Genomic DNA, 22,045 nt, shown 5'->3' on the forward strand with positions numbered 1-22,045 from the left:
GGACTTTCACAGTCTTACAGAGGGACAGCCGGTCACGGCGCTTGCCTCAAACAAAGCAAATCTTTGCTTTCTCTGCATTCAGCAACTGATCAATACGGCAGGCCCTAAATTAAGTCTTCTGTTTGAGTAAGGTGCAAAACAAGCTTTTATTTCCATGCAGAGTCTTGGCTGATGAATAATGCAGGGACAATCACACATTCACACATATAAAAACACAGAGACAAATCCAACATGAGAGGTGAGTCATTCTCTTTGAGACCTAGCTTTGAAACCCAGAGTTGTCCAAATGTGACCAAACAGATTCACTTCAAATAAATTCAAATTTTATCAATAATTTTCTGTTTTATTAACAAGTATATCTTGGCTGTACTGCCACAAAAGAATATCCCCAAAACGGGCCCTAGCGTGACCTGCATGAACGGCACAGAGCAGAAGTTCTGCAGTGCATTAAAATTTCGACTGAAAAGTTTATTTTGAACATCCACCAAAGTGGAAGGCTTTCTTTCAAACCTTCTCATCTGTGAAAAGCGCAAGGGAAACGTTAATATTTCCTCGAAAACAAGGGCAGGGTGTCCACCCTCTGTGCAAACACAGCCCGGCACACACGAATATCCCGAGCCTCCCACCGATTTCAATATTGACCCAAAAGGCAGCACGTGACAGAACTTGTCCTTCCGCTAGCCCTATCGATTTCAAATGAACACAGCCCCACGATCATATTTCTTTGGAGTCGAGGTGGGGTGGTTTCCCCTCTAATTAAAAGGTCCGGGGGTGAAAGAACATTCCAGATGCTCTCCTTGTGGCACAGGCCCAGTCAAGCTAATGCCTCCATACTTCACTCATTACAGAAAGCCCCCACCCCCACCCCCTTCTCCTTCTGTTCCACACCTCCCCATGCTGTTCCTTCATGTGTGTGCACGCCGAACATATGTCCTCACCTTTCATAGAGGACACTGAGGAAAATTCAATCTCGGCAGGTCAATCGGTGTTAATGTGTGTTGGGGCTGTACATGTGTCGCGAACATGGCTATGTGTGTGTGAAGCTGACGCCAATCCACAGGTCAGGCTGCATATAAATGTGCGATTCGATTCAATTTATAAGAAGCACATTTTATTCTCATCCCGTACTCCCTGTTCGGCTGCTCAATGAATCTGTTTGTCCGTTCGTTCCCTCCCCACTGACTGCATCTTGTCTTCAGTGGAGAAAAAAAAGAGTTAAAGCCCTTAAGATTGGGAAGCCAAGGTAAATTGGTGGGTTTGTACTATGTAAACAGATTTAAATGAACTCTCGCTCTGTCGCGACTCTCTGTAAACTAACAAGGGGCTGAGAGTTGCCTGCCTTTATTTTCTCCTCTGCCCATATGGAGGGAGCACCATATGTTTTTTGAGCTGGGTAAAAAAGAGCAACGCTTGGCCTTCCTCTCTTCCCAGGCAGGCGGCTCAGTGACCTTCAGACTGTGCACGGGTCTAGCTAAGTGCCCACCGCACACCTCTTCGTAGCTCAACGAGGCCGAAAGCTCCCAACACATTCCTCCAGAGTCAGTTTCCAATGCGTTTTCCTGGAAAATGTGTTATGGTTAATGACACCCTTTTGCTGCCATTATGTAATTTCTTCAAATACATAACAGAAAAAACATCAGAGCATTTTCATTTAAAATGTCCAATGGTAGTTTATTGCCAACACACAGAGTCAATGTCAGATGACATTTAGTTAGGGAATGACTGATAGTGAATATCCCTGGGCTATTCGTGATAAGCAGGACTCTGATCGGTCACTGAACGGCTGTTACCATCTACGGCTCGACGTCGGACCTACGCGAAGGTGTGGCCATCCGGTTTCTGTACGAGACCCGCGCCCCTAGCGCACCCAGGCTGGCCAAGATTATTAAACATGTGTCCTTCTCCCTCTTCACGGACGTTGGATAATGTCATTAATGATGCAATTAATCACTGCGTGACAACAACTTAGATGCGGAGAAGGCGGGGTGAAGATTTTACCTGACAAGTGACAGGAAGGTGGCAGTGAATGATGAAGTGCTGGCCTCTTCCGGTTCTCTTCAGGGTTCTTTTATTTTTTTTTTTTTGCTTTACTTGAGAAAATGAAGCATACAGAAATGAAACTGCTACTTTGAATCACTTCAAATACTTTAGGATAGATGCCCTATTCCCCTTCAGGGTTATTCTCTTCCTGTCAAAATCAAACAAACATCATTCACCAGGCTAAATGGTGTAAATCCTCATTTCTACTTTTAGAGGCAGTTGGCATGCCTTCAAAATCCAATACACATGACTGCTAGGTCTCACTTTAAGCATAATAACTCATAAGGGAAAAAAGTCAGTGACAAATAAATCAATATCTTGCAATTTACAGTCACATTCCACGATTATTGATGATGTGTCAAACCATTAATTTCAGAGCCAAACTCTCTCTGCCAAATGATTTTCCAAAGAACTTTTCCACTTCCAAAACAAGTAATAATTCTGAGTCGATATCGAAATCTATTGTATTGAGCTTATGCGTTTTACGCTTTCTGGCATTTGACCCAGATACATTTCATTTGCTGGCTGTTTTTCATGCTTGACATCCTTCGGCATTGTATTAGGGAATGACATCCAACTCCTCACTAACACACACACACGTGTGCATGTGCACTTGTGTGAACACACACAGCCACGCATACACACACAACTGCTGATAATTCCTCATAAGGCCAGTCACTGGTCTCGTTTATATAAAAAAGACAATTTTAAGGAGCAAAAGTAGGCAATCAAATTATCATAAATGTTCTGTACTTTTTAGGAGGGTGCAGAAATGAATTCAAACAAATATTCTATCAGATTCAACAACCCATGCATACAAAAGAGCCATAAAATAGGTCTACATGAAATACAGTATAGCATAAATATAATTTCCAAACACCTGGAGGCTTTACCCTGGACTGGCAAAGAAAAATGAGAAGGCTCATTGTGAGTCTACATCATAGGGCATGCAGATTCAGAGGTGCTGCCTGCATTTCACATTCTGCTGCTTAACCACCTATCTTCAACAAGCTGATGTATGAGAATAATTGAAAAGGTGGTCAACTTGCGGGCGAAGACAATGCAAATTAGGATCACTCCACCAATTATGCAACATAAATCTTCAAACCGAGCTGTATCATCTCACAAAAGTGTTTGGGGCGATGTCTTTCGGAGTTTTCTGGGTGCTCATTAAGTAAAACTTCTCACATTCCAATGCAAATTCTGCACTGCAGATGCACTACCACAGTACATACTGATGAAAGCGCATGTTACAGATGGAGAAGATGCGAAGTAATACTGACAAAAAAGTGAAATATAATACATGGGAATGGGCCAAGTTTGTTCCCTTCTCCCTTTGAGTGGCGTGTGTTTTAATTCAGGGAGAGAGGAATACATTCTCCCCATTGCCATGATGCTGTGTGGGTCATGCAACAACCTGCATTCTAAGTTTGAGTGCAGCTGGTGGGAAAGCTTGCATACTCCTTTACCAGTGCAACTGTGACAGGGCTCCTCTGGCAGTGTAGTTTTCAACACAATCACAGTAGAGTAATGATTCACTTTTGGAATAAAAATATTTTCTATGGCTGCTTCACTCAAAAAGGCCGATGTTTCAGTACCTCAGGGAGTAGTCAATTCTCACCGATCCCACTTAAGAAAAGCAAATCAGATGAGTGGGTTGAGAAGTACAACTCTCCCTCCTCTCTCAGCCCTCAGTTCTAACCCCAGTGAAATCAGGTCGAACCCTCCTCCCTGCAAAGATAATGAAAGCGCAATCCGCTGGCTTGCCAGTCAGGGCACTGGTGGAGGTTACCACCAAGGGCTGAACTGCCAGTCAGAAGGGAGGTTCTGCCTTTGTGTAATTTCCATAAGCTCCACACGTTCTGCGGAAAACTGAGATGCAGACAGCACAAGTCGTAGTAGTCAAAACAATCCTGCCGTTACACGCCTCGGATGCATTTTTCTGCCGTTACCATGGAGAACCTACAACATGAGCTTCTATTGTGTTTCGAAACCAAGCGGTAGTGTGAAGCGCGCTAATTGCTCACGTCCAGTCTGGAGTTTAATAGACTGTTGAGTCAAGATGACTGATATAACTGGAGGGCCTGTTTAACGGGACAGCTAAAGCACTGTGAAGTCTGTTTTTATTTATATATTTTTTAACTGTATTTGAGCTGCACGGTTTGGCTCATCCCGTCAGACCTCACATTCGTCTAATCCTCTTACATCAAACACTAAGCCTCTCTTTCATGTTACCTGTTAAAGCGTGTTTACGTATTTGCAGTGTCCCTGATATTAGCTGAAAAATTCCAGAAGCATTCCTCCTTACTTTCACCTCATAAAAGCCTCCTGTAGAAGTCTGAGTTAGCTTCCACGCTAGCCTGTATTGCACGGTTTGCGCCCTTTGTAGGATTTTCATTACACGGTTTCTGTGCTAAGAGGACACCCTGGGCCAAGCTCCAGAGTTCATGTTTTCAAACATTAGCCATTTACAGCCGGATATTTAGTGAAGCAGGACAGGTGACGCACCTTACATCACGTGATGGAAGTAAAACCCCAGCAAAGTGCTTGGCTGGATGTAACAAAAATTTAAAATACTGTAAAGTTCCAATTGTTTTGTTTTGTTTTCTTCCAGAGAACATCCCTTGGCACAACATATGTGGTGCAGCATCTTTCTTACCAGAGCAGTCATAAAAGCAGTCCAGAGCTGCTACCTCAAGCCGGTCCCCTCCTGTGGTAAGTTATTTATCCAAGTCATGCATACACAGGGGGAGCGCAGTATGATCCGAAAGTGAACATGACCCAGCGTGTCTCTGATGAACACCGGCGCAGAGATCTCAGCTTGCACTGCCTCTACTCCGCAGTACTCCCCTCTCGTGTCATACTGGATGACTTTCTCAAAAGTGACACTCTTCTCACAGCTATACCACTAATAGGGTCCCTGGTATTTTAAGGCGTGTTATGTAGCCTCACACAACACACTTCACCAGGCGGTTGGGGGAGGGGGGGGTGGTGTTGGTGTGTCCTTGGAAACCACAGAGTAGAACATATAGCAGGAGGCATCTAGACTTTTCTGCCAGAGGGCTTTTTCAGCAGGGTACCCTGCACTAACAGGCTAAACCTAGGCTTAGGCTAACCTAAGTGCTTCCATGTGGCCTGTTCACTCCTTCACTGAAAATACTGTACTATTACTTATGACAAACTATAAAAAGAAACACAACTTTACCTTCACAGACAAATATAATATCATATACCATTTCATATCAGGAGTCGAAGTAAAGTTGCTTCAGGCTGGGGGGGGGTTATATTTGAAATTGCTGTAATAAGAGATAAAACAAAACCTAACTATAGGCTTTATTTATTTACTCACTCATTTATTTTATTCTTTTTTTTTTGTTATGCTCAGTACACCTTTGAAAGTAGGTCTTCTGTAATAAACAGAAACATCATGATACAGTAGTGAAGCTTAGTGATTTAACAAGGGCGCAAAGCTAAATATATCCTAATCTAATAGAGGAAAAAAGACTTTGGTCTGTTTTAGGCTGCTTTTTCAAGCAACATCACAAATTTGACACACTGCTAGTGGTGCTGTTACTAGGGCATCCCTACTGTTTTGTACAGTACATCACATGACAAACTCTGATTTAAATGAAAAGTGGATGATCTTAACTAAAAATTAATCTACAGTAGGTCCTCTCTATCTACCATATATGTATTATTACATACAAGAGATGCAGCCAAGCCAGGGTTTCCCAGAATTATTCATAGATATTATTATGGTGTATATTTGTCACGTTGGACCATACTGCAGGTTTGCACATGTATAAAAGAAGGAAAACTGATGAAAACACCCAGTAATTCCAACCCGTGTGTGTGTGTGTTTTCACTCTGCATGAAACTGGGTGTAAGAAGCACTCACATGTTCTCACCATTGCATTGATGTCTTTGTTTAAATGAAGCACAGTGGTTTCATCTTAGCTCTAACTAGGCTATATAAGGCACCGTGTGCATAAAGCCTTCCAGCAGAGACGCTGAGACCACGGGAGCTCCGGAATCATTCAATATTCCGACTGTACACACAAGAATCCGCATGCCTGGCAACCCGGAATGCTGAGGGCTCAGCAGGCTGGGGAGAATAATCAATGCCTGCTTTCTACAATGGCCTTCATTTTGCTGGATGTTTCCCAACACCCACTCTGTGAAGCGGGCATGAGGAGTCACTTTCGCATAGCTGTCTAATCTGAACGTGGCGCGGACAGAAATAACGGCCTGGCTATTTATACAGTGCCAGCGGAGAGCCCGTGCTGCTTGAGGGACAGCGTCAAGGCAAAAATAAATTAATGGAAAGAATCTTTTTGCTGACAGGTATTCATTATTTATTTATACACACACACATACATACACACACACACACACATATATATATATATATATATATATATATATATATATATATATATATATTTATATTTATATATATATATATATATATATATACATAATCATATGTAATATAAATTAAATATAAAATACATAAACTTATTTGTATTTATACATAATTTTATAATTTAAGGGGGTGAGCATTGAATTTTTTCTTTTTCACAATATTATAATCATTGTGTCATTGTCACAATATGTGATGCTGACAGATGATGGACCATGCTTGCTCAAGACAGAAATATTGCCCTACCTAATACACAACATCACTTTGTGTGTCACCTGTGTGCAAATCTCATGCATTTGTTTGTAATATAGCAGAGCTGTCTGTCTTGCACTTCTGAAAATTTTATTTACATTCACACGCAGCTTGCCTAAATGAGTCTCAATTAAACAGTTAACAGGAGTGATTTAAATTAATAGGCCTTGATTGGGTTGTCATATCTGCAACCCGTCTGTTTACAAGCTAAGTCATGTTCAAAGATTCTCATGTGGCTAAGAGTCTTCCAACCATTATAATGGTATTACAGTGTTATGACCACACTACAACAGCTACATACATACATTAGTATATGTTCATAGAGCCTGCATCTAGTTGTTCATTATAATTTATTACTGGATGCCAAATTCAAAGGTTTCAGTCTTCCACTGAGTGTTCGGTCTAGCATAAGTTGCAGCTTCTCCCATGTAACTAAAGCTGAGTAGAAGACCTTCTGCTAATGTAACAGACATATCCTAGGTTAAGGTACACCTACTGATAGGAGAGTGAAGCCTTGTGAATCCCAAGCTGGGTGGACTCAGTGAGACATTTATTTGAATGAATCCTTGTGTTTCAGATGGAGAGAAAGGTATTTATGCTGCTTCATACACAAGACCAACTAAATGAAAATCGTAGGTTCACCCATTGAAGCCTCACCATCCCATCACTGGCAATACATGCACTACCCAAAAGGAACATTTCTGATAGTTCATCAATCCCGGGTAGATCGCAGGTCACATTATGTGAAATGCAGTTACAGCAGAAAAGCGACTGATAACCCAAGTAGAAAAAAAAAATAAATTGCCACTAAGAGGAAATTGCCTCATGTTAGCCCTGCTTCACAGTTAGAGTGGGACAAGTTTCAGAGACACTTCAGAAGGAACAGGAACAGAGGTCACCTCTGGAGCCTGGCAACTGCAGCAGGTCAAAATTCACATGGAAGTTTGGGTAATTAAGTCTACAGGGAGAGAAAGATTAATGATAACCTGGAGTGGAGTGAGACGGGGAGAAACCTATTCTGACATCCTGGCTGCTTCGCTGTGAGCTGTGGGAGAGGGAAGGATCGGGGAGATGTCAGTGGGAGTACGGAGACCATGGAGTTTCCACAGATTGTAGAGTCACTGCAGATTTTTCCAGGGACTGGCTGGAAAATGGAATAACCCGTTCTGACAGGCTGGTCTACGGCAGCCTATCAACAAAAGGTCAAAGTGTCACATGCTTACAAAGGCCCAGATCACTGGAGTTGTAGGTCACTGCCTGTTTGCTCACACCTTTGCTTTGCCATCCACCTTGTGACCTGTTATTTCTGGCCTTTGCCCCTCACCGTGTATTCAAAATTCGCTGTGGCACCTTAAGAAAAATGAGGGAACACAATCAAAGGGGGCGCATATGTATGCAGACAAACGGGTAAGAGCATTTAGATTTATGTGCTTTTTTTTCCAGTCAGGCAGAATTCATTTTCCCCTTCTTCTCTGTTTGAACAATAGGCCGGAAAGAATTGCAACGTCTAATTCTCTGGTGCCGTGCGCATCGGCTGCCAGCCAGACAGAGGTTCACAATAAGCAAGTAGCTGGTCCAGGAGCTTCTCCTTATGGCTCGGCATTCACAGCAACACAATAATGTTTGGGAAAAATCCCAAAACAAAGCCAGCACAAAGCACTGGAGAGGAAGGATTGCCTTGACATATTGTCATACCGTGAAATGGGTCTTTCGCTACGGTTTCACGCAAATAATTCAAATAGCCGTAACTGTAAAATCACACATTTCATAAGTCTGCGTTTTTTTTTTTTTTTTTTTTACTTTTCTTTTTATAGCCAGTCCTTGAGAAAATCCAGGCACCCATGGGAGAAATGTGAATCAATTTTCAAATATAAAAAGTGAAAGGGAATGTGCCGTGGGCCTGCCATAAATCAGGCCCGCCTGTTGCAGGCTACGTAATCACCTCACCGCTGCCTGCACTGCCTCTCACTGGTGTCCCAACCTGGGACCCAGTTCAAATGTTTCTCACACGGGTCTTTTCCTCAACTCATTCCCAGTAATCCATCTTGAAAAAAAAAAGACAGGGGTCTGAAGAAGCGCAGACAAAAGCAGACTGTCCTGCCTTTGAGGGGGGAAGAGGAGTGTAAGCTGCACTGCTTGCAAGTAGCATCGCTGAAACGATACGCCGGTGTGCACTACCACCTCTACAGCATGAACAAACATGGCTATTACTGCGAGGGTTCCACCCACCCACGCACCCCTCTCTACTCCCCCCCTCTCTACTCCCCACCCCCCTTCGGGTATGCACTCTCTTTAGTGTGAAAAGTAGCACAGTAAGCTCAACTGCAGGCCCCCCCCCCCAACCTCCCACCCCCCCGGGACATTAAATCCCCATTTTGATCACCAGCGGGCAGCAGGATCAGTGCTTGATTACAGGATTTCTCCTCTTGCTGTGAATCGCCACCCTGTCCCACACCCCCCCACTTCAGGTCAGCTATGCCAGAGCAACTTTCCCGAGATTACAGTCTGGGGAAGGCGACATTCAACAGCTGTTACTCTCTATACGTGTCATTCGTGTTCATGAAACACTTTACCCTGCCACTGTTTTAACATATTCTGTTAAACATATTCAAATTATAATTAGAACCATCTAGAGGCAACCAGACAAGCTAACAATCCAATGTACCATATATTTGCAATTTATTTAATACATGTTGCTACACTGCAAAAGTGCACAGTCACTTAAAATGGACATGCGCATTACAAAGACTCTGTATCAATGACTACAGTCCACTCACCAGCCAAACCCTAAGAAAAGAACAGGAAAAAGCTAATGCCATGGAAATTGAATTATACTCTCATAACCTGTTAATGTGACCTTTCACTTTACAGCAAACCACTTCCATTGGTTTATTGATGTGGAGCAAAGCACAAAGGAACCAATTCTGTAATTTTAGAAGACATTGACTGGGCAAATATTAAGCTTGTTATTTTCAATAACTTATTCAGCATAGGGCTTTTAAAAACAGCACTAGAACCAGATATAATGGATTTTATTGAGTGCTGGGCAAGCTTAATTTACCAGTTTTCATGGAAAGCAGATACAGTACATTTAAGAAAGCCCTTGTAAAAATGCAGTGGCAGTGTCTTCAAGAAAATGAGATTCAGTATGACCAAATGCATCCCAGATAGTGTTGCTTGAACATCATTCGCTTCCATTGTTAGCCATTCAAAGCAATGTCCTTGATTTTCAGCTGTGACATTCACTTTGTTTCTTTAATAGCTACACCCACCACCCCTTGGTGAAAAAGGTGCTTAGCCAGGGCCATTATAAAGTAGGCCCTGTTCAATAACGCTTTAGCTGTTCATACCACATTGCTGAACAGGACATTTACCAGCAGCTTCCCTATAAATACACTGATCGGCTATCTGAGACACGCCTCCATCACGCCTAAATATAAACAAGGGCACACTGTTGTCTCCCAACATGATGCAATCTATTGGAAACCTTCTGAAATGTTTCTAAAAAGACAGGCCAACATGACATACCTATTGAAGCTGCATCTTCTCAGCTTCAGAGTGTGAAGGCATAAGACCTTCACCTTTCATCATAAAAAGAAAATATGCTTAATGGACGCATGGGAAGAGCGCCTACATTGTGAATTTGCAGAGCTACATAAAAAAAGTTTTTTTTAAAGAAACATCAGGGACATCAATTTAGCAAAATTCAATACCTGGCTTTTAAACATACAGTATTTCCTCAAATAATAAGAAGTGTGGGGCAGTTACAGTGCTGCTCAAAGGTCAGAGCCTGAGCTGATAGACAATATCTAAAGCATTTAAAACCTACAATAAATAAATCTCAATCACACACTGATGCCTATAAATGTTAAATAAGAAAAAAAGAAACAGCTCTCTCCTAAATTCAGGTTAAATTGGCCATGAGATTAATGAATGAAGACGGAAGTCAGTAGTGCAGATGATAGCACGTCACATAGCCAAGAGGCAGGCCCCTACAGAGAATACACCGAATCACATTATGCATTTTCACCTTGTAATCTGTCCAAAAGCTGCAAAGCCTCCCTCCATTTAAAAGAACACAGAACTGCATTAGGAAGCACAGCCTGGAAACATCCAACCAGTTCAAACAGACTGTGTACAAAACGGCAATCGTGAAGCATCCGAGGCTTTGCTTGCTTTGGGTTCGGGAGTCTGCGGCAGCCCGGCCAGACTGAGAGTGATGGTGTGGCTGAGCGGCCAGGGCCATTTTCGCCGGCCGCAGAGCCCCCCTCAGTCCAAATGGCAGTCATAACAAGTGACGTGTTACAATTAGTTCTGCCTCAGTTCTTCAAAGTAGCCTTTAATAGCTACGGCAAGAAAAGCCTCAGAATGGAACTCAAACCTGAGCCTCAACTCAGTCTAACTGCAATGTGCTTCATTTTTCATTTAATTTTATTATTTTCCAAGAATTTGCAGTTCGTACAAAAAACGTTGTGGCTCCTTTTGGAGATTGCCATGCCAAAATGATTATATCATGGAAATATAGAAATGCATCAGTTGCTTAATTTGAATAGATCCCTGACAGAAATGCCCAAGAAATAAATAAACACAATCAACAAACAAACACAACTTGTGAATGAAATCACTGTCAATGGAGGAGACCAACTACAGCATGATCTTAACATTCTCAAATCAAAAACCATAACTATGAATGAATTTTAATCAAGATACTGCGGAATTCTGAAATCTGCACATTTCAGGAAAAAATAAGATTTTCAGCTAATACTAGGGATTATAGATTGCATTTAAGGCCCACACTAAATGAAACCACGATTTATTGAAAACATTGACTCGAATGAATTTAGGCAAGTGTGACCAACTTTTCTTTATGAGTTTCAGCTAATTTCATTTGAAATTGCTCCTACAATACATTACTACTTTATAACAAACAAGTAAAGAAATAAAAAAGTTTCTTTTTTCAGGCTCAAAAGTTAAGAACAGAGCCCATTATTGTTGAATGAATTGTTCTGTGCCTTAGTCGTTAAGAACAGATATTTGCATGGGTAAGCAGTAATCTAAAGATAAAACAACTAGCAATGCACTCAGCCTCTTGCCTTTTATTTTAAATCTTTAATGTCTCGCCATATGTTGCAACTCCTTTACAGGTAAAGCCAGATTTCAAACTAATTACTGTGTGTCAGTGCTGAGTGTATGAAACAGCTGCTGAGGCTGGATTCAAACTGTTTCCTGCCTCTGTGGGTCCCATTACCTTCCTCTCCTCGCAGGTAGTGTGAATGAAGAGACTGTATAATTCACAGCTCTGGCACTTACTCCTCATATCTCCTCTCTAGTTCACAGCAGGCAATGTGATCATTCTTGCAAAATCAATGTCAAAAGCCCCCCCCCCCCCCCCCCCCCCCCACACACACACACACACACACACACACACACACACACACACATACTTTTTTTCCCCCAATAACTCACCATAGCACTATAAAATGTTCTGCATAAATACAACCTGTGAGTTTTTTTTTTTTAAAGCTATTTCGATTTCAGAAATAGGAATGAAGAGAGGAATGTATTTGGTATTAGAACATTTTTTTTTTCAAGAAACAAATTTTCAAGCTGTCATATTTTAATTAAAATTCCATCACTTGTGACACTGCTATTGTGCGGTAATGTGATAACGCTGCATGGCTTGAATACATGGTATGCCGCTGTCCCATTTCCTTTCAGCATCCCAGCTATTGAGGGCTCCAAATGAGTTTCCCAGTTCCAATAGCTCTGACCCAAAATTAAGAATGAAAAAAAGAACAAGCAGTTAGGAGAAATGCAGTTCATTTCAAGAATGAAATGTTAGCCTTTGACGACCCTTTGTATTATCATCGAGCGCTTCCATGCAAAAAGCCCATTTGAATAATAAAAAAAAAGGCTAACTAAAAAATAAGTTTCCAAAGCAGTGGGAGAAAGTACATTCTGTCTCCCCTTTTCACCCCTCTGTCACTTCACTTTCTCAAAGCTGCACTGCAGAGAGATCACTTCTTTTGAGTTGACTCAGAAGGCCACGGCCTGCTGCTATCAGGTAGATCCATTTGTTTCACAAATAAAGGGCAGTCAGTAAATCCCTTGCCTTCAACAGCTCCACTGACCTCAGCGCAAATGCTCCACAACTGGGCGACAGGCAAGGGCGTCCATCATATACCCTGTAACCTGATCTCACACGAGAGGACAGCTGTTGGGAGAGGCAGCTGGGCAGCCACGAGACACACCCCATTTTCGACTTCTCGTCCTCCTGTCTGACTGATGGTGAGGGAAACATTATGCGAAAGTAAACAAAACAACATTTGGAAAAAAAAAAAATAAATAAGAGGCTGACTGCCAAAACCAATTCCAAATCCTAGTGGTGTCCAAAACTGAGAGGCAACCCAAGGTGAAAAAGAAGCAGGACTCTGTCACATAATGCCTTACCCCAAGGTAACACTCTGTCTTTATTTCATTTACAATGGCGCAGATTCTGTTGTGTTGTGGCCTTTTACATATGGATTTGTTGCACTTGATGAAAATAAACAAAACAAAAAATTTAAAATGTCCCAGTTCATGGCGATGCACTTCAGTCTTCATTCTGGCAAACTTAAAATGCTATTTTTACTATGACAGTGTCAGTGTTTGCGTGAAGAAAATCCATTTCAGGGTGAAACATTTATGTTTGAAATCACTGTTTTAAGGACATTCATACTATAGGGATTTTAGCACTTTGATCTGCTTTGAGCCAGAAAATTTGCAATATTGTGGATTCAGAAGGTATACTGCCAGCCCATTTGAAAAGGTGGTTGTATGTGGTTTTCTGAGATGGGTTTGACAAAAAGCACCACTGGTTTGATGAAAAGCACACCCTAAAGTAAAGTACCTAAAGTGCATGGCAGCCTTTACCAACTAATTCTGTTAAAGTTCCTGCTTGTGACTGCTCATAAAGATAGATTCTTGCTCTGCTAATTACCATTTAGTCATCCAGTGTTGTTACATATCTCAACAATTATCTCATTATGAGGAACTAGCATCCACCCAGGGTTGTAATTTTTGATGTGGAGGCTTGGGAAACATTGATTTATCGGTCCTATAATGCAACAAGTCATACATGTTTGCAAGCAGGTAAGACTCGAGGAGAAACTAGGTTGCTACAATGTAATAAGTGATGACATCTTCTCTTCACCTTCCTGCTGTACTGTAAACTTTCAGCAGTTGAAAATACTCAGTAGAATGCTCTGAGAAGTGGAAGCATTTGTCTGCGGTTGGTGGGGGGGGGGGGGGGGGGGTAGGGTGGTTTTACACACATATAGTCTGTTTATTATTCAGACTTTTGAGGTAAATTAGTTAACAGTAAAATAGCAGAAGATCACATAGTAGAAAACAAAAGTATTGGAACAGCTTTTCCATTGACTGAGGTTAACAAATACTTGGAAAGGAAGGAGAGGTCTACATGTGATGACTCAAGCCAGCTGAGACAGGCAAGCAATGATTACTCCATTGTGTAGTTTCCCTCATATCACAGCATCAGATACCTCCTCCTTCTTCCTATACTAAATTTATACAGGATATAATCCATGCAGCGGGTTGACTTTGGCCGTCAATCTATTCCGTTTGAAGTCAAGAGTTTGGCTGCTGAAGGATATGAGAGATCGCAATGTTAGATTACAGGGGAAGGCTGCAATGTGGTGAACGTTACCGGACTTGAAGCATTTTTAAAATTCTCTCACACTAGCTGGAACCACAGTTGTCACAAATTGAATCTACAGCTATGTATCTTCCATTTTTTTATTCCCAAGTCCTGTTAGTATACTTTGTGAATACAGTGGAGTAGCTTTTGAGTGACAGTATGCTGTAGTACTGTATATAGCTCTGATTGAGCTACTCACTTAAGAGTGGCTAAACGAGTCTCTTAACTGTTGTCTCTGTTGTTTCTAATTAAAGTTTCACCATTACAAGAAAACAGAAATCCAATCTCAGTTACCTTCTGCAATTGACTGAGGGTGACAAAGGAGGCCCAGCCATGCCAGGCTACTTCCCTCACACACACCAATAAAATGATCTAGTGGTGAGTCAGGCTTCATGAACCCCAATATTTCGCATAACCAGTGATTCAATAATTTGAAAGAAAGCATTTTTCTATGAAGAACTATGGTTCACTGGGTCAAAACTGGCAGCAGCAACAGTGATTGTATTAATCATTAGTCTTCCTCAGATACGCAAAGTCAGCACTGCTCCGCTGCTAGACTTTTAAAGTACAGAAGAGGGAAACCATTGAGAATATATCTCAGAGGATTTCACTGGAACAAAATTACTATGGAAATACTGAACTATCACCAGACAGGAACAATGCTTTTCATAATGTATACCAGAAAAGACAAAAGGAAATGCTGAAAAAAGATTATGATGCAAAAACCTCCAAATCCATAAATGTTCTGAAGACAGAAGACACATCTCCATCTTGCACAACCAAATATGCAAATGGTAAAATAAATTTCAGTGCAGGTTCATGAATTTGAAAGAGGGGATGCTAAAATACTTTTGAACTGCTAATTATCCTGAACCTGCTTTTGATAGTCTTCCACATTTAACAAGTGTGTCACTTCAAATACAGTTCAAACATCTGCAGATTTTAACTTGAATACATCTCATGTGGTACATTACCCTTGTGTACCCAACATGAAACAATTTAATTATAACAAAGACAGAGGGTCACAAAAAATAATTTTGATTGCAAGAACAAGACTGGAGAGTCTGAACTTCATAGGAACCTCTTAGATGTAATACAATTTTCATATGAAGTGCAGAGAGGTTACAAAGGCACAAATTAGCTACAATAAATAAAAATGGTTCAGCTGCTGGCAGGTGATGTTTATTTCTGCTGACACACTCATTAATCACAAATCAAACAAAAAAAAAAATCAAAAGAGGTTCAGGATAATTACCATTTTAAAAAGTATTTTCTTGGCATTCCGCTATTTCAAGCCCACAAATCTCCACTGTAATGCGCATTCCCACTTCAGTGAATATCAGTGCAGTCATCCAGATGGAAGGCTAGGTTTATTCTCTGCGTTCAGTATATCACTGATGGGTGTTTTTTTTTCAACACTGACCGCACTCACAACTGACAGAGACTGTTTCATGTCAGCAGTTCCTTTCACCTGTGCACTTAGACCCAAAGAAGCAGAAAAGAAGCAGATTCTGGTGGAGGGGAATAGCAGCTGTCAGACAGAAACACAATGCACATCTGATAACTCTGAAATCTCGCAGCGCTCCTTAGATTGCTCATTTCACCACAAAATGCCAGCTTTCATTTCAAATCAAGACAGGCACCCAAATTCAATCTAGACAGGATACACGTTTTCATTAGCTTTGAGCGATACGTTTAGTCAGGGGTTTTTTTTTAAGATTATCCTTACACAATGTGTTTCATTAATTTTAGTAACTGTTGAACCCATGTAATAAGAAATCATAAGACCGTGTAATATGGGGAATAAGGACAAAAGCACATTGTTGTTAGACTGGATCCAGGCTACAGTCTTATGTTGATGATGGACATCACAAAAAGCCTAAACCACTCAGAATACATTAACCCTTAAGCGAGGCCTATGTATCATTTAACATTATGTGTTCCCATCAAAATTCCTGTTTACACAATCTCAAAAAAGACGTATGCTCACGTTTGAAGACAACAAAGAGATTCAATGGTTTTCATCCAAAATATGCAAGCACAGATGATAAAATTAGCCACAGGGGCAAATGTCCACAACATCATATAAAATCAGAAGCAGTCAAAGGGAAAAATCTGATATTTATTCTTTGCAATGAACACGCATTCAAGCTATGAACATTCATTCAAGCTACACCATAATAATGAGGAATTAATCTGCTTCACAACTCAGTCAAATATACAAGCTCCACTGTTACCGGCTCAGAGAATTCCCATAACATCAAAACTGACAGAAGGCAGCCTTAACTATGAGAAGTGAAAAATAAATAAATAAACACAGTGCTTCTGAACAGTGTCCAGTATGTCTCTCAAAAAGTGTGCAAATAGCTTTAGACAGAACTGTATCAGTGAATGACTGTTCCACACAGCGCAATGATCTCGCACAATGCGTTCAGACCGCTCTGGTACTCCTCGGGCAGCTGTTCTGTCTGAAGCAATTTGAGTGCTTTTTGAAAGAGACACACTCAGCATTGTTTGGAAGCTCAATACATTTTGTTACCTCTCACTTTAGGGGCTATCTTCTCCTGAGTTTTGCTCACTACAACACCTATTTTTGCATTTTCACCTAAAAACTTCAAGCATACACGCAACAGAAATGCATTCTAATATGCTTATTCCGCTTTAAGGGCGTGTTCTTTCACTGCTGCCACAGCCATAGTGCTACAGGAAATCAACCGAGAGGCAGTGCAAAGTATGATGACTGAAAGAACGGATTGATTGAACCAGAATGTGTAAAATCTACAGGGGGAAAAAAGCCGGCTGTGCCATGTTGGTATTGGTCCTTAAAATGCTGAGCGTCAGCAGAGGTAAAACTTGCTCCTTCACAACACACTTTCACTTACACAGCACTTACAGGGCACATTACACACCTCACCAAGCCCTTCTGCCCCACTGCCTCACCCCAACACTAACACTAGCATTGTCCTTTTCAACACTGCAGTGCTCCTCACACAACAGAATGAGGGCTTAGGGCTAGCGCAATGTATAATACAATGAAAACAGACCTGTCAGAAGCATGCTTTAGTTCACTGCTCCTCCTATATGCTCCTGTGCAAATGTTTAATCAGTCCATAAAACGAGTCAAATTAATGCTAACGGCATACTGCGGGGAAAGATTGCAATCATTCACCAACCCATGCATGTTGGCACAGAGGAGAAATATCTAGGACAAAGGTCTACAGCCCTGCAGCGCACAGGTGAAATGTCATTAATGTTATTTGTTATAGTTTACTCAAGTAAGAACAAAAAACAAATACATTACACCATATGTAAATTCTATCAGGAAAAGGAGTACATGTATTTTTTTTTTTCCGCAAACGTCATACAATTAGTGAAATCCTTAACACTTAAATGAAAATTAAAATATGTAGTGTTACGTGTTCTACAGGTTTTTATGCATGTAACTTCAAATAATTGGTCATTTTATTACATTTTACAACTAAAGAATTGTTTCCATACATCCATCATGAATAAGACCCATAATAAAAGGCTTGTGCATTATAAATGGTGTTCCACTAACTATGGAACATATCGGTAGCGTTTTTTGATTGTTGTTTGTTTGCTTGCTTTTATGTTTCGAGCAGTGAAATTGACAAAATATTTACGTCTATATGAATGCAAGGAATCTACCCTAGAAAGTCACATTAAGCACCTAAACCTAGACCATAACCATTGCCTATGTTCCTAAGGCAGGAAGGCCCCTAGTGGCTAAATTTGTTAAGCAAGAGACATGGATTCTTATGTTGCATATCTACCGCATGCTCTTAAACACAGAAACCAGCAAGGAAAATGTCTATACCAAAATGTGTCTGATTATGAAGAAGAGAAAAAAAAAACGTATTATTTATGATGACACTGTCACATGGTCAAATCATCATTGGTAGTCCAGACCATCACTTTCACCGTCAAATTCAATACTAACAACGCCAAGCCAATCCAACTGGAACGTCCACGAAATACATAAGGATAAATCACTTTAGAAATAACATTTTATATTACAATTCAAAACTCGGGATCGTTTTGTTTCTTCTTCATACACAAACACAATGTAACTGAAGACACGGGAATGAATGTATTTGTTAAATAAACTATGCCTTTTCCCCATGTCCAACCGTTCCGATTTTGACCAATATGAAATACAAGCAACACATGTATTTGTGTATGTATTCAGGTATGTATTGTTACAGAAGAAATACACTAATAAATATTTTACAGAACATAGTCTATTTGAAAAACAACGTTTTTGCCTTAGTTCATTTTTGGATTCAATGAACAATTCCCACAAAGCAAGGGGCGTTTGTTTCTAAAGACCAGCACAGCCTGCGGTTAACGCAGAGAACCTAGCTATAGGAATGATGTCTTTTGATTTAACTGTTGATTTTTTGTGTTATGCATTATATTTAGTATAATTTATTTATTTGATCAATCGCCGCAACACGCGCACGACCGCACATACATAAATACTATGTTAGAGCTCAGAATGATGTTTTAAATAGAATTACAATGTAAATACCAAACTTCTCTAATAAAGAGGCTTATCGTGAAGATCGGATGACAAATACCCAAAAAGCGCATGAGTTTGAATGCTTCACAGAGTCATGCACGAGCTGTGGAGTGCCAACGACCAATTCATAGTTCGCTATGACATGAACCACCAAGTGTACATTAAGCGTCAACCATTCGAACACAACACAGTTATAGTAACTACCTTGCTGCTCTATGTCATTTCAAGATTTGGTGTTTTTGATGGAAGCAGGAAAGAAACGCATATCAAAGCATTTTAGATATTTCACATCCACATCCGTTGACAGTGATAAGAACACGGGATGGTGATGCTTGTGTCCGGTGCATCCTGCCACGGTATTGTAATGTATGTGTCTACGAGGAGACGTCAAACACCGGAGCCTTTCGAATATCAACATAATATCCCGACCAGCGCAAGCTGAGTGAGACTGTTAGTATACCTATTGTGACACAACACAGTACAACGACAAGCGCGAACCCGCCTGTGACAATCTCAGCATACAGTGCCTTTCAACTCGGAACACATCGGAATAAAAAAGGAAAAGTAATCTCGACCCAAAAAGGCACATGCGCGATACTGTGCAAAAATTCGCTTGATACAGTTTCCACAGTTAATGTATCTTTTTTGTGGTGACTGATTTTGGCAAGATCATAATATTATTTTATGACCGAGTCCAGTTAAAGACAAAATCTTGTGCATAACGATACGCTAATCGTGGATCGCTCGCGTCAGGCACTGTACTATTTTTGACAATCGGCGAGCTTTAAGTCTTTCCCATAACCATATTTTTTCGCTTAAATGGCAACGACTCAGATAGTTCGGGCTTACCTTAACATCATCTTGGGTTTATCAGTCTTTAACCTCGTCTCCTGTTGTAGTGTCGACGCTTATTACATCCAACGTAGTTGCAGCATTAACAAAATAATCCACCATCTATGTAATCGTCTTTCTCCTCTTTTTCACTCTAATGTTTTTTACACGTATTATTTATCTCCCGACGCATTAATTCTTCAGTTTTTCAGAGTAGAAAGCGAACCCAAAGAACGGATCTGGTAATACCGAGATGAGGTCGACTTGTATTTCCCTTATGTGAGCGCGTTTTGTCTTCATAACCCAGTATGCTGAAACAGTGGAGTTCAGAGAGAAGCAGAGCTAAGACACGTACTCTCCTGCAGAGAGTGAAACGCAGACTGGGCATGGAAGGGAGAGAAAACGAGAGGGGATGGAAAGGTGACGTCACTAGCCGAGATCAACTCACTCCCCGGGATCAACTCTCTCCCTCAAGTCCACTAAAGAAATTTCCCAGTAGGTGAAATTCGGTCTTCGCTTTAGAGACTCCGGGAACAGAACACGGAGATACCGATGGATGAGTGCAATTAATTCCTCGACATATGGAAGTGGTAAAACCAAGTAGCCTCGTGGTTGTTAAACTGGGCAGCCGTGACCATTTGTTTGTATGAAAATAATTCGTAAATGCCTCTGGAGTTTTTGCGCATGTTACTCAGATCAAAAAAAGCTATAGCAGGGGAATGGTATCTCTAGTTTTATGTTACCAAAAGGACCTTCAGTTAAACGGCTCTTTTCCCTGAAGGATGCCAGTCGTTTCGGTTTGTAAAGCTTGAAAGTCCAGGAGGGTTTAAGCAGTAGTTTGGCTCAGTTACCGTTGTAATCTTTCAAGCAATATTCATCCTTATAGGAGCTTCACGCAAACTGAATTCTGCTGTATGGCACTTCAAGGCTGGATTATGTACATATTTTTATGAGTAAATCCAAATTAATAATAACTATCAACTTATCAAATGTATGTCGCGTCTTAAAAGTTGTAGCAGTGGAAAAGTGCAGTCCGCTCTGCTAGTGTAATAAATAAAGAAGACTGAAATGTTTTTCTAATGTTTGCACTGGAGTTTGTTCGCAGGTTTTGAATGGTGGCATTGAATCAATTGCTTTCAACATGGTATAAAAAGTCAAAGCTGTAAATACTGCCGTCAGAAAGGGAGAAATCAGACAATCATCTCCTTCAGCAGTTTGTAATCCTAAAATATCAAAGGCAAGATTAAAAGTGCTCTTAATGAACTGAACCTCACCTTTGCATTGATTTGGAATTTAGATTGCCGATTGTCTCATTTAAATACCCTCTTTCAACAGAACACCTGTTTGGGAAAACTTTCAGTATCCCCCTTATGCTAAATCATCTTGCATAAATATTTCAAGTGACAAAGTGAACCAAATCCAATAGGGGGCAGACATTTTTTTTTCTTACAATTTCTCTCCCTCTTTTTTCATGTGCTTTGTGTAGCAAACAGGAATTACAGAACAGTCGAAGTAAATGCTTTGAAGTGCAGAAGACTGAGGAGAGAGTGTGAGACAGTTGGAAAAATGCACTGGAAGCAGCGAAGACATTATATGAAATACCATCGCAAAACAGTATAATTCAAGAAAATTGTATATTTGAAGAAAAGGCTATGATTTGACGAGAACTGGAGAAACTGTGATGAATGGCAGAACTGGCAACGTTCAAAACAAAAATGAAGAATGTTTCAAGCACATTGAAAGCGCTCCTTTTTGTTTTGTTTTTGAGTCCAAATTTTACATAAAAGCAAAGCAATTTGAGCACTGGGTTTGAGTTGAGAAATTTAAGTGAGTGTAATATTTGTTCGCAACATTTGTTTTTGTCAAAAACATTCATTGATTTTAGTGATTCCCAAATTCATAATGTTGCATAGCCACACTTAGCGTAAGTTATTTTTAAGTAGACAGCAGATGGGTGTGTTTTGGCCTTCAGGTCATCATCCTGGGCTACATTTATAACAACATTAAAAAAGTAAATAGGCTGCAATATGGTAAGTATTGAAATAAGCACCATTGTTGAATGAGTTATTGTGAAGTGGTCATTTCAGCTAGGGAAGAGAACTACGTGTACCGTGCATGCACACAGTCTGGGTAATTGCAGTGGAAAGACATCATATTAAAGAACGCATGGAGGACATTAAAAGGTGATTGAGAAGTATAGACTGAAATGTGTACTGCCTGAAAATGTATGAAAACTGGACAGAGAAAGGGGATTAAGTAA

The 22,045-nt window shown here is 40.6% G+C and overlaps 1 protein-coding gene across 25 annotated transcripts in view; it reads right to left on the reverse strand.

Moving 5' to 3' along the window:
• The window catches only part of LOC118769682 (receptor-type tyrosine-protein phosphatase delta-like), a 236,546-nt gene that overhangs the window by 129,272 nt on the left and 85,229 nt on the right, over positions 1-22,045 (reverse strand). For 4 of the 25 annotated variants that reach the window (XM_036516939.1, XM_036516938.1, XM_036516940.1 and 1 more), the window contains exon 1: positions 19,804-20,146. The exons of the other annotated variants lie outside the window; for them this stretch is intronic. The gene's annotated coding sequence lies outside the window, so the exon portion shown is untranslated. Of the gene's footprint in view, positions 1-19,803; positions 20,147-22,045 lie in introns of those variants that run through there. 25 annotated transcript variants of the gene reach the window in all.

The sequence above is a fragment of the Megalops cyprinoides genome, chromosome 22, assembly GCF_013368585.1.
Source record: "Megalops cyprinoides isolate fMegCyp1 chromosome 22, fMegCyp1.pri, whole genome shotgun sequence".
NCBI classification, from domain to species: Eukaryota; Metazoa; Chordata; class Actinopteri; order Elopiformes; family Megalopidae; genus Megalops; species Megalops cyprinoides.